This window comes from Camelus bactrianus, chromosome 2 (assembly GCF_048773025.1).
Source record: "Camelus bactrianus isolate YW-2024 breed Bactrian camel chromosome 2, ASM4877302v1, whole genome shotgun sequence".
Classification (NCBI taxonomy): Eukaryota; Metazoa; Chordata; class Mammalia; order Artiodactyla; family Camelidae; genus Camelus; species Camelus bactrianus.
Window position 1 is genome coordinate 72,825,171 of NC_133540.1, and position 12,489 is coordinate 72,837,659.

A 12,489-nucleotide genomic window follows, 5' to 3' on the forward strand; every position below is an offset into this window, starting at 1 on the left:
GAAGAGTAGGTATTAGGTATCAGAGAAGCATACAAGCATCAGCGAAGACAGGACATGATGGGAATTACACGACCACAGAAGCCAATCCTAAGCAGAAGTCATGGGCTAGAAACAAAGGAAAATTGAGAGAAGTTAGGCAGTAGTGGAGAAGACAAAACAGGTAAGGAAAAGCAGCACAGAAGAGGAAGAGTAAAGAGCATGGCAGACTATGTGGTGACTGTTCAACATCAGACCACGAGAACCACAGTGAGTACTAGACGGTGATGATTTTCCAGTTTGCCAGAAGTTCTCTGTTGAATCACCTTGCACCAGTTTGCAACAGTTGACTGTGCGCATCCTTTCCGAACTCCAAGTTCAGTGACCTGGTAGCTTGAAACTGCATTTACCAGTAACCACTGGTTCTGGTTATTTTGTTTCTGAAATTATTATTTTCCTCCTTAATTCTCTGTTTTATTTATATAATAAACCCACTTTTACTAAAGTAGCTTGAGTTACTTTTTCTATTACCCAACATCCTAAAAACACGGAATGCAATTTTCTAGTTATCCTTCCCATTCAGTGAGATTTACTGAAAGTCTATTATAAATTAGGCACTGTAGACAATTCATTATGCACAACTGATTCTGAGATAAGTAAGATATCATAGTTATCATCAGATCAATCACAGTCTAATGGAAAAGCATAAGAAATTATTCCACTGCACTCTCATAGGTACTGTAATTGAGCTTGTTTTGAGAGGTACAGAGGAAAAGCACAGAAGAAAGATACAGAGCACTGTTTGGGGGAAGCGTTGGTGTCTGGAAATATTAGCAAAAAATATTGATAGTGGATCTTTGACTTAAGGATGACTAATCCTTGATCATACAGATGACTTACGAGGAGGTACAAGTTGTTCTAACAGAGGGAAAAAAAAGGATTTAAAAGAAAGAGAAAGGAGGGAGGATGTAGACTGGTACTAAAAGATCATGATGAAATGGGAAAAAAATTCAGATATCATAGTCTGAAATGTTAGTAAGTCCCCTCTCCCCCCAGTTTATCCTCCCCAACCATTACCATGAGACAAAACTTCTTTCAATTCACTATCTTAGTCAACCTATTATAGTATTTTTGTATTATTTTCTTATTCAACACACTATATCTTCCTCACTTTAGCATCCTTTACAGGACCTGACACAACACTCTGTGGTTAAAAAGGCCAAGTATATATATCCGTTGACTTGAACATAATGATGTAAAATCATTGAGCACATGTTGGAAAGCAAACACTAAAAAAAACATGTTTGGTTTGGCATTGATGGGGTTCAGGACACGCCACCCTCAAATATGACACACTGGCACAAATTGAAGAATTTGAGAAAGGCATGTGCAGGAAGGACATTCTGAACTTCCTTTGAAGGTTCCTGTGAGAGGTGCCCTCCCTATACCTGGGGAAAAGAGCATCCTTACCTCTGAAGAAAAGAGACCCAGACACAAGCAGGATTGCTCAGTTTCCCCCAATTTACTACACTCACCTCAGACTCTGTCCTATCATATCACAGCTTTCCATTCTTTATCAAACCTAGTCTAAAAACATTTGTTTTTAATTATTTATTTGTGTCTTCATTTCCTTATGAAGGCCTATGTCATGTAAAGCTTAGCTTAAATAAATTTATATGCTTTATATATAAATTTATATTTCTTTAATCTGTCTGATACAGGGATTCTAGTCAAGAGCTTAGACAAGCAAAGGAAAGGAATATTTATTGTCTGCCATAGCATCATAAATAGTTAAAATCATTTATTGTAGGAATTAGTAAAATTAAGTATAGGGTGCACAGTAGATTTCATAACTGCTATCTAAATTGTATTTATGGAATTCAATCTATTTGGATTTTTTTGAGAAATTATCACACACTTATCAGTGCATTTAAATATTTGTATATTGGATGATAACCATTTTATTTTTTCCCTAATATAAAAGTTTCATGTTTTTTATTCTATCATAAATATATTTTAAATTAGTAAGCAATTTCCCCATTAGCATATGAAAGATAAAAAGCATGAAAAATTCTGCTTCATTTTACATCTCTATTTTTTCAACTACAAAAATATAATTCAGTTCTTTTTTCTTGATGGGAGAAAAAGGGGCTGGTTCTTCATAGAACAAATAGGGGCTATCGCAGACTCAGTAGTCTTCCTTCCCACTTTGAGCTTTGCCTACTTTGCGCTTTATACAACTTTCATTTAAATGTAGAAGGAAGTATCAAAATTTCAAAGGAAAAACTCCATATAGCCTCTTTAATGCTCTCCCTGGCTCAGCTCAGCACTGTTAAAACTGAAACAGACATCCAACAGCTAGTCCTTTGCCTGTGTACCTAGAGTCCCCCTTGCAACTAGTTCCCTTGTCTTTTGGCTTGTTTTGTTTGTGTTATGAGAGGGTGATAATTGGGTTTATTCATTTATTTCTATTTGGAGGATTAAACCTGGGACCTCGTGCATGTCAAGCATGCGCTCTTACCACTTGAGCTATACCCTTGCAACTAGTTCCCTTGATGTGAATTCTGTGCTCACTTTTAACCTGGCAGTTTTCTGCTCCCTTGGTTCCATGAATCGAGTGGCCAAGACTCTGGAACACTACCTAGAACAAGGGTTTTATTATTTTTCACCAATCCCACTTTAAAAGGGGGACAAAAATACTAACAAACCAAGATAAATCTTTATATAAAAGAAAAAATATTTTTTTTTTATGGTAAGAAGAGAAAAAAGATTACCTTCAAATTACTTAAAGTTTTAATCTGGGTTTAAATTTGAGTCTTCATAAATTTATTTTTAGTTTAAATAATACATTCATATCAGTGGAAAAATATATTAAAGCATCCTCTGTGTTCCTCATTTTATCACTTTAACCTGACATTCTACTTTACTTTCAAGAAGCACTTAGTGAAACTTAAGAAGTACTTTTTGAAGTAAGTACTTTATTAAGTACTTACTGAAAATCTAAAATATGAAAGGAATGTTGCTAGGTATTTTGGAGGATATAAACATATATATGTGGTCCTTGTCCTCTAGCAGCTCAAACTTTGACATGAGAACTGGGAATATAATTAATTTGTAAAATTTTTCAATTCTTGTAAAAATTATAAGAAAATTCATATGTGTATCATAAGTACATCAGAATTTTAAATAGAGGATATTTGGCACATGACATAAAGCTGTCAGTAATAACTGGATGTATTACATAGTAATGTCATAAAAAAAAATCTGTATTGTTCAGAAACTTAGACACTAAAAAAGACCATAGTAGCTAAGATCATTTCAAAAATTTAAATTGATTATTTTGATGCATGTTATTCTTCAAGAATCATGCCTTGAAATCTTGAAGAGTTGCTTGTATTTCTATGTATAGGAGTTGAATATAGAGACAAATGTATTAATGAAATCATTAAAAGTTATACAAACCAGGAGATGATTTGGAATTGGAATTTGGCATTTGAAATTAAATATTAAATATTTTCATATTAAATAATTTCTTATGTATTTTTAAACTTGGTTTTTAGGTAAAATCAGAACATATTCTGAGTCAAATGGGAATACATATTTTAGAAATGTTAAGTTCCACACTGCATGTAATTTAGTCAAGAGAGCAAGTATTATTGGATTTTTTTTCTCTGTGTTTAACTGATAGCCATTTTACTCACAAATTACTTTAGGAGGATCAAGTTTTTGTTTTATTTAATACAAATCACAGTTAACAGTGTTTGCATTGCTAATAGTACTCTTTTAAAGTGTGTTGATACCTCAGTTGGGTTTTCTTTCAAATGTAAGTTGGCAAATTAGCCATTTATGTTCATTTTTCTTGTTTTTAAAATATCTGCAGAAATGCTGTCAACACAAGAAGACAAGGCTTCTCCAGCTTTTTAGCATCTGCCAGAATAAGGTGCTAATGGAATCAAGCTAGTAGGTTTGAGTCATTTGAATCCAAATTTACAAAGTATTTACTGACTAACTATTGTGTAAAATACACTGCTAGATGGTAATGCAAATTACAGAGAGGGCACAATAATGTGATATATGGGGGTGGAGTGTATAGAAAGACATGGGAAAAAAAACGTGTTAATAGCTGTGTCAATGGTAGAAAAAGTTCTATAAGAAACTCAGAGATGTATTTGAAATATTCTGTTATTCATCTGTCAGTATCCACTCCCCCTTCTTCCTAGTAAAACAGCCCTGATGTTATTTCAAATAGCAATGTATATATTAAAGGAGTATACTTTTCCAGTCTTCTTCGCTGTGAGGTCTGGCCAATGACACATAAGCGAAAGTGTTGCGTGGTGTTTCCAAAGCGGCTCCTCACATGAAGCAACTCACATGATGAGTATGTCTCTCTGCTCCTTCCCCAATTCCTCCCTACTACTACCTGGAATTTTGCTTTAAAACAAGAATTCCACCAGACTGAAGTGGCCTTTATTATAGAAGCTGGAGACAGAACAGAACAATAACAGGAGTCAGCGTCCCATCCAATTTCCAGGAGTAGCCCTGGAAATGTCTGGGCTGCTACGTCCAGAACTATTTTATGCAGAAGAATAAACATGATTGGTGTTAAATTACTGTTATTTTCTGCTTATGTTTTATTTTTGTAGCTGAACACAATTTCTAATTAAAACCAGGTACCAAGAATGTTACCAAGATTTTCACGTCAGAAAAAGATTAGATGCAGTTAATGGAAAGAAGGGATGTGTGAGAGAGTATTAAATGACTTTACAAAAATGAGTTACTTCAAATCAAAAAAACTCAACTCTTTTTTTAGAAAAGGTTTTACCTTCAGCTATACACAATTATTTGACTAATTCTAGGTCACCCGTATTAATTGGATGAAAACCAACCAGGACCAGATTAAATTTATGATCATTCAAAGGAGGTGCCAGCTAAAAATTGTCACTTTGCCTCTACAAGATTAAGTCACCAGCCCCTGCAGTCGCTGACCTCCTACATGCCCTGAAAGGAATTCAGGGTGGAGATCAGGAATGAGGTACTCTGTGTTCTGGGAAAACTGGCAGAACAGGCCTTCACATAGATAGCTTCAGGAGAAGATTTTACGAGCCCAAATTCTTGCATCTTGTCATATCTAGAAAAGCACTAAAATTATTAACAAAGACATCTGCTTCTCATGACTAACATCAACTTTCTCATGACTAGCAGCAACCTTCTGCGAAAATGTGTGCTTGACTGCACATACCCTCCTTGACCAAAACCACACATATACTGAGTCCTGCCCCCTGCACCTTTTCAGAGCAGTTTCTCAGAGCTATCTGGGAGGTTGTCTCCCGGGCTCATTTTTCTCAAAATAAAACATGACTCACAACTCTCATGTTGTGGGTTTTTTTTTCAGTCAATAGAGGTTTTGTTTAGATAATTCAGTATCAGAGCACATTGTCATGATTTTTATTAACATAAACAATGATAATAAATCCTTATCCCTGAATAACATATGTACATACACGTGTATATAATTAGGTACATGTGTGTGTCATAGACATAGAAATGTGTTAAAATAAAACATGCTATGAAATAACCATACCTTTCCTATTTAACAAATATTTATCAAATAGGCATTCTGTGCTAGTCATCGCTGCATGAGCTGGGGAAACGTTGGTGAATAAGTCCCTGCCTGTGCGGACCTTCTATTCCACTGAGCAAAACTACTTTTAAATACAATACAATTTCATGCCAGATGACAAAGGTTTTGTACTTTGAAAAATAGTAAGTGCTATGAAGTAAAATAAATCGGAAAAAGAGCTGGAATATGACAGCTATTTTAGACAAAACAGTCGGGGAAGGCTCTTCTGATGAGCCAACATAGGTATAGATTCCTAAATGCTGTGATGGAATGAGATATATGGTAATCTTGAGAATGAAGAATGGAGACAAAAGAAAAGTTGGGACAACTGTCCTGAAGGAGAGAGCTTGCTGTTATTTAAGAAACAACATGAAGGTCAACATGGCCAAAGCTAGAAAAACATGCAAGAGAAATCAGAGATGAGGTGGGAAAAGCCACCATGGTTTGAAAGCAAGTAGTTTCATTTTAACCTTGTGTTTGATGGGACGCCTTTGGAGTAGTTTAAGTAGGGAAATGACACAATACAACATATCTTTTATAAGGAAAATTCTAGCTCCTTGTGAAAAATAGATTATAGAGGGGACAAGAGTGGAAACAGGAAGGCCTGTAAGAAACCACTGCAATGGTCTGGATGAGAGATGAGATGATGATGATGGTGGTGGTGGCAGTGGTGGTGTAAGTAGAAGAAATGGACAGATTTGGAATATACTTATATATATTCAAGGCAGAGCTCTAGTTACTGATGGATGGAATGGATATAAGAAGGAAAAAGAAGAATCAAAAATAAAATTCTATTATTTTTCTTTTCTTTTTGGACTAAGCAATGGAGTCAACAAAATCATTTATTGCAATTGTAAGGGGGATTTGGAGACTCAAAGAGAAATAGATTTAGGACCGTGATGAGGGTATTACATGATAAGAAACAAATTTTTTAAATGGTTTTGTAAATCTGGAGATTCCTAATAAATATCCCACTGGAGATATTGAGTAGGCATTTGTGTATCTGAGTCTGAAGCTCAGGGAAGTCTGGGATGGAGTTGATAGTTGTGAGGCATCAGGTCATAGATAGTATGAGATCAATCATGGAGGGAATGTACGTGGAGAAGAGAAAACACTGTAAGGAGGAGGATGGGATCCAGGACGATTCAATATTTACAAATCTGTTAATATCACTTGAAATTAGACTACAGAACTTTCACTCCCCACGATAAAACTGCCCCTAATGCTTAAAATGAATCACTAGAAATTAGAGTATCATATTTTTTTAATTGTAAATATTATCTATGATGATTTAAACAGAGATTAACATATTACTTTAAGCCTCCATTTATCTAAACTCTTAGAAGCAATCTAGATAAGGTTAGGGAGGAAAGAGTCTCCTCTTCTGTGAATTCAGAAGATAGTATGCTTCTTAAATCCCAAAGCAAATTGTGTGATGAATTATTCCACAGAAACAGAGGAGTTAACTGCAGTTGAAAAAAGAACTATACTATTAGATTTATTTTTAAGTACTTATCATTGTTTTGTTAATAACAATCATGATAATATGCTCTTCTGTGATACTGAATTATCTAGTGAAAACATCCTTTGAGTGGTCATAAAAGGTCCTCTGATCTAGTCCCTGTATTCATCCAATTGATACAGATGACACAGAATTAGACAGACAATTATGTATAGTTCAAGGTACAATTTGTAATATGGCATAGTAGTTTAAATAATGGGTTTTGAAATCATTCTGGCTCTACCATTTATTATAGAAATATTAGGAATATTAAAGACTGTAGTTTCAGCTTCTTCTTATGAAAAATGGGGTTAAAGACACCTGGTCTAATTTACAGAGTTTTTCCAGAGAAAAATCTATGTGGAACACCTAGAAGTCTGTCTAACCCATCTGAGGTGCTCAAGAGATTAAAGCTTGTACTATAGTTATCCTTTTTTAGATAAGCCATAGATTTAAAGATGCTTTGTGGTTTAACAGGATCAACATTCTAAACAGACAACTTCTGAGCAAACATTTGGAACATGGCCCATTTTAAAACACACTTAAATATACTAGAATTTTGACTTTGTTTATAACTTTTAATGTTATCTTAAAACTAATTTTATGTCTTATACTTTTTCACTGAAAAAATACTGGGTTAGCTGCCTCATATGTTAAAGTCTCAAATATACACACAGATATAAAACAATGTTTTGTTCTGAAAGAGGAACACACCGCTAACATGAACTCTATGATAATAATAAACAAATAAACCTCAATTAACAAAACAGATTATGCAAAACGAATGTTATGTAAAGATGCTAACACCTAGCAAACAATTGAAAATACAATCTCATAACCCAATAATCCAATAAGACAAATTCAAATACTTTAACAACCATTTAATACCCTATTAACTACCATAAATCTTTGTACATATATTTCATTGGTTTTTAAATCACTCTTTATATTGATGTTTCTGTATTTTTTTCTCCCTCAAGGAGCTCTTGAGAAGAATGTAAACACCATATGTTACATAGTGTTAGGACAAAATTATAATTACTTACTCAAGTCAATAGATAATTTAAATCTGAATAAGTGTAAAGCTATTTTAGAGGCAGCTGCTAACAGTTAAACTGTTTTTACCACATAAAAATGTATTAAATTATGTAGCTAATAACCTAATTATACAACATGAATACACTGAAAACAGAACTTTGTGTACATTAATAAATCTCATTCTGTATTTGTGACTAACACTTTAAAACTAACTCATAAGATTGCAAAATGACATTAAACCATGTGGCTTATGGAATTTGTCTCCCTTTTTTATAGTGTACTTTATACTCATCTCTTAGAAATAATTTTGAACAACATACGAATCTTTCCATACATACATCTGAGTTTATGCACTAATTTTTGCAGAACTTCACTGAAGCTTTTATCAAATCATTGCATGCACCAAATTAAGCAGAATTAAAACATGTTAGTTCCAGCATATTTCCCATAATATAGAAATGATTATTCATGAAGTTTGGATGCTTTCCTAATAGACAATGGCTTTATTAAGACATATTTCAAAGAGGAGACAATTCCAAATTCTTTAATTGACTTTCTTCTTAAACCTTAATAAATACAGTCTGTGTGACAAGGAAAGAAGAAAAGCTAAAGCAAAGTTCGTAATGCCAACTGTTATATTTGGTCCTGTCAGACTAAGTAAATATTGCCTCCTATCCTTTACCAATATTCATACAAAATTGAATATTTATTGCTTGATACATTGTACAACCATAGTGTATTCAGCTTGGTTTTTAACATTCTTCAAATTCTATAAAAAGTAAATATAAAAACTCCATATTATATAAGTATATATACTGTCTTTAAACAGAAGGTAGAAAAAAAGGTATATTTAAGATAAAAAGTCCATTGCAAAATCTAAGCACTTTGAGAGTAGCCAACAGCTGGAAAAGGAAACTGGAAAGCAGAGAAACACCAGAAATCTGAAATGTGAGCCAGCAATGTGCCTCTCTATCCCCAAACAACCCTACTTTTACTGTGGGATCTTGGAAAAGCTATACACCTATGAAAGTGGGAAGAAAAATAGAGCTGACAACCAGAGGACTGGCTGAAAAAATTCCATGCAGCTGGGCAACTTCTCCCATCCTCAGCAGAAGCTAGAAGTTTATTCTCTTCAGAAAGAAAATTAGATAAATTAAGAACCAGGCAAATGTGGGGGAGGGCTTACCTTACTGAAAACAGGTAGTTAAATTAAGATAAATAGACATTTTTTCCAAAGAAGATATACAGATGGCCAACAGGTACATGAAAAGATGCTCAACATCACTAATCATCAGGGAAATGCAAATCAAAACAATAAGGGGATATCATTTCATACCTGTTAGAATGGCTAGCATCAAAAAGGCAAGAAATAAGTGTTGGCAGGGATATGGGGAAAAGGTAGACTTCATGCACTGTTGGTAGGAATGTAAATTGGTGCATCTACTATGGAAAACAGTATGGGGATTCCTCAAAAAATAAAAAAATAGAACTACCATATAATTTATCAGTTTCACTTCTGGATATTTATCAAAAAAAGAGCATAACAAGAAAACACTAATCCAAAAAGATATATGCACCCTCATATTCAATGCAGCACTATTTACAATAGCCAATATATGGAAACAACCTAGGTTTTTCAGTGATGGATATGGACAAAAAATGTGTTTTTTATATATATTTATATATATATATACACACACACATACACACACACACACAATGGAATATTATTCATCTATAAAAAGAATAAAACTTTGCCATTTGTAACATGACATTATGCTAAGTGAAATAAGTCAGACAAAGAAAGACAAAGACCATATGATCCGTCTTGCATCTTAAAGCTAATTTAAAAAAAAAAAACACCTTATTGATACAGAGAACAGGTTAGTGGTTGCCAGAAGTGAGGGGGTGGGAGAAATGGTGAAGGGGGTCACGAGGTAAAAACAATAAAATGATAGAATTTTAAAACACAAAATAATGTATTCAACTGCAAAATGAGGAAAAGAAAGTTTAGGATGACAAGATAAATGTCTTCATCACCTTGTCTTACCCTTCTCAGACAACCTCATTTTCTCTAAACACAAGTACCTGAAACTAACCACCCACCACCAATTCCCAACTTCTCATTCTTCCAAAACAAAAAAATAAACAAAACCCCTACATATTAAATTCTGAAAACCCCATGTCCCCTTCCCTTTTCCCTTTCTTGCTCTCACCCTGGCAGCATAGCTTATCCCTTCCACTCAGGATTCTCTAACGGTATTTTGTCCTTATCTAACTGATCATCATTTGCTGACCTTCCACAAGATTTTGCAAATTGTCAAATATCCCATAATAAAATCCCTTCTATGAAAACTAACCAATGTTCCAAGTGGCTTTTATTCCAGGATTACAAGACGACTCAAAATTATTGGGTCTGTTAACAACAGAAATACATAACCTTAGGATTATGAGCTCAATAAATGTCAAATCTAGGGAATGGAGGGGATTTTTTAAAATATCTTTTCTCTTCTGTTTCCTTTTCATTTTCTGTTTCTCTCTTTACTTCTCTCATCTTTTCTTCTCTCTTCTTCTATCTCTACCTCTATTTGTATTTTTTTAATCCCTCTTCAGTCATCTAAAATCAAGGAACAGTCAGAATCATGCTTAAAACAAATACACTGTAGACTTTCTGTAGTTAAAGCCACAGTCTTTAGAATTAAAAAAAAAACCTGAGTTGGAATTCCAGCTGAGACATTCTCCAGCACTGTGACCTCTAGTCAGGTTATTAACTGCTCCAAGCCTCAATGTCCTTATCTGTAAATGAGACAATAATCTTGCGTATTGAAGATAAATACTTTAAAGAAGTAGACAGCTTTCAGGACTTTTAATTTGGAGAAACTGGACATATATATAGCATTTGGCTGTAGAAAATCTCAGGAAAGGTAATATTTGTAAATCCAAATAGCAGTTGGCAGGAATGCAGTCCTCTCATAGACAGTGGTTATCAGATAAATACCAGCTGAAGCAGAGGCCAGATTTTCAGAACACAAGATGAGATCCTGACAAACAACAAGGGCAATTCAGTACTGAATTCCCTAGCAGCAACTTTGTCTCATACAGATAATTTGTGTCCAGTATTGGTACCAGCTAAGTTTAGCTTTGTCAGGGAAAGAAAAAAGGACAAGCAACAAAAAATTTGGTAGGCTGATACTACTTGCATAGCTTGATAGGTTTTGTTATATATATTAGCTTATCAATGGCTAATTTAATAAAATGACTATTTTGATTTTAATAGGATAAAACACTGGAAAAGAAATTAGGTCTTAAGTGAGGTTTTTTTCACCATTCATTTGTTCAGCAATTCACTCATTCATCTATTATTAGTATATTATATATTAATTCTACACTAGGCACTGAAATAGGGAATATAAACAATATAAAATAAATCATTATTTATTAATATCTATATTTGCTGGGGAAGACTGTAAATAAACATATTTATATTAGAATTGTATAGTTCCATATTAGATATTGGATTAAAGTACTGATTGGACTTTGGGGAAGAATTTTCACAGGCGGGTGGCATTTAGTTGGGCATTAAGTGAGGATTAGAAGTTTGCCAGACAAAGAACTAAAGGTAAAGGAAATAGCTTGTGTAATTCAGTACAATGGATACCTCTCACTCTGTATTAATACACTAACCAATTAACAGTTGAGAGAAAAAGAAGAATGTGCATTCTAATTATTTAAATAATCAACTCAAAGCTTAGGAACAAAAAGATTCCTGTGTCAGGAATAAGACCCAGATCTTACCCATGTGTTATTACAAACTGTGTTAGGGAGAATAATGCCATTTCCTCCTCTAATGATGTTTAGGCAAAGGGGAATTAAGGCTACAGATGAAATAAACGTAGCTAATCACCTGACTTCAAAACAGGGAGATTTTCCTGGGTTCCGTGGGGACCCACTGAAATCATAAGTGTCCTTATATGTCAAAGGGAGAGGTAGAAGGGTCAGAATCAAAGTGGTGCAGCATGAGAAAGACTTGATGGGCCTCTGCTGGTTTTGAAGATGGAAAGAAGCAAAGAGCCAAGGCATGCAAGCAAACTCTTGGTGCTCAAAATCCTAAGTAAATGGATTATCCTTTAGAGCCTCCAGAAAGAACTCAGTTCTACCAACACTTTGATTCCAGTTTAGAGAGACCTAATTCTGACTTCTGACTTCCAAAACTATAGGATACTAAATATGAATTGTTTTAAGCTATGAAGTTGGTGGTAATTAGTTATAGCAGCAAAATAAACTTAACACACTAACTACAATCTTTTAAGATACAACAATTAGATAAATAGAAATATATAGACCTTTTAGTATA

At 34.0% G+C, this 12,489-nt stretch overlaps 1 protein-coding gene across 9 annotated transcripts in view; it reads right to left on the reverse strand.

The window, feature by feature from the left end:
• The window catches only part of CCSER1 (coiled-coil serine rich protein 1), a 1,108,361-nt gene that overhangs the window by 621,762 nt on the left and 474,110 nt on the right, over positions 1-12,489 (reverse strand). The gene's annotated exons all lie outside the window — the stretch shown is intronic.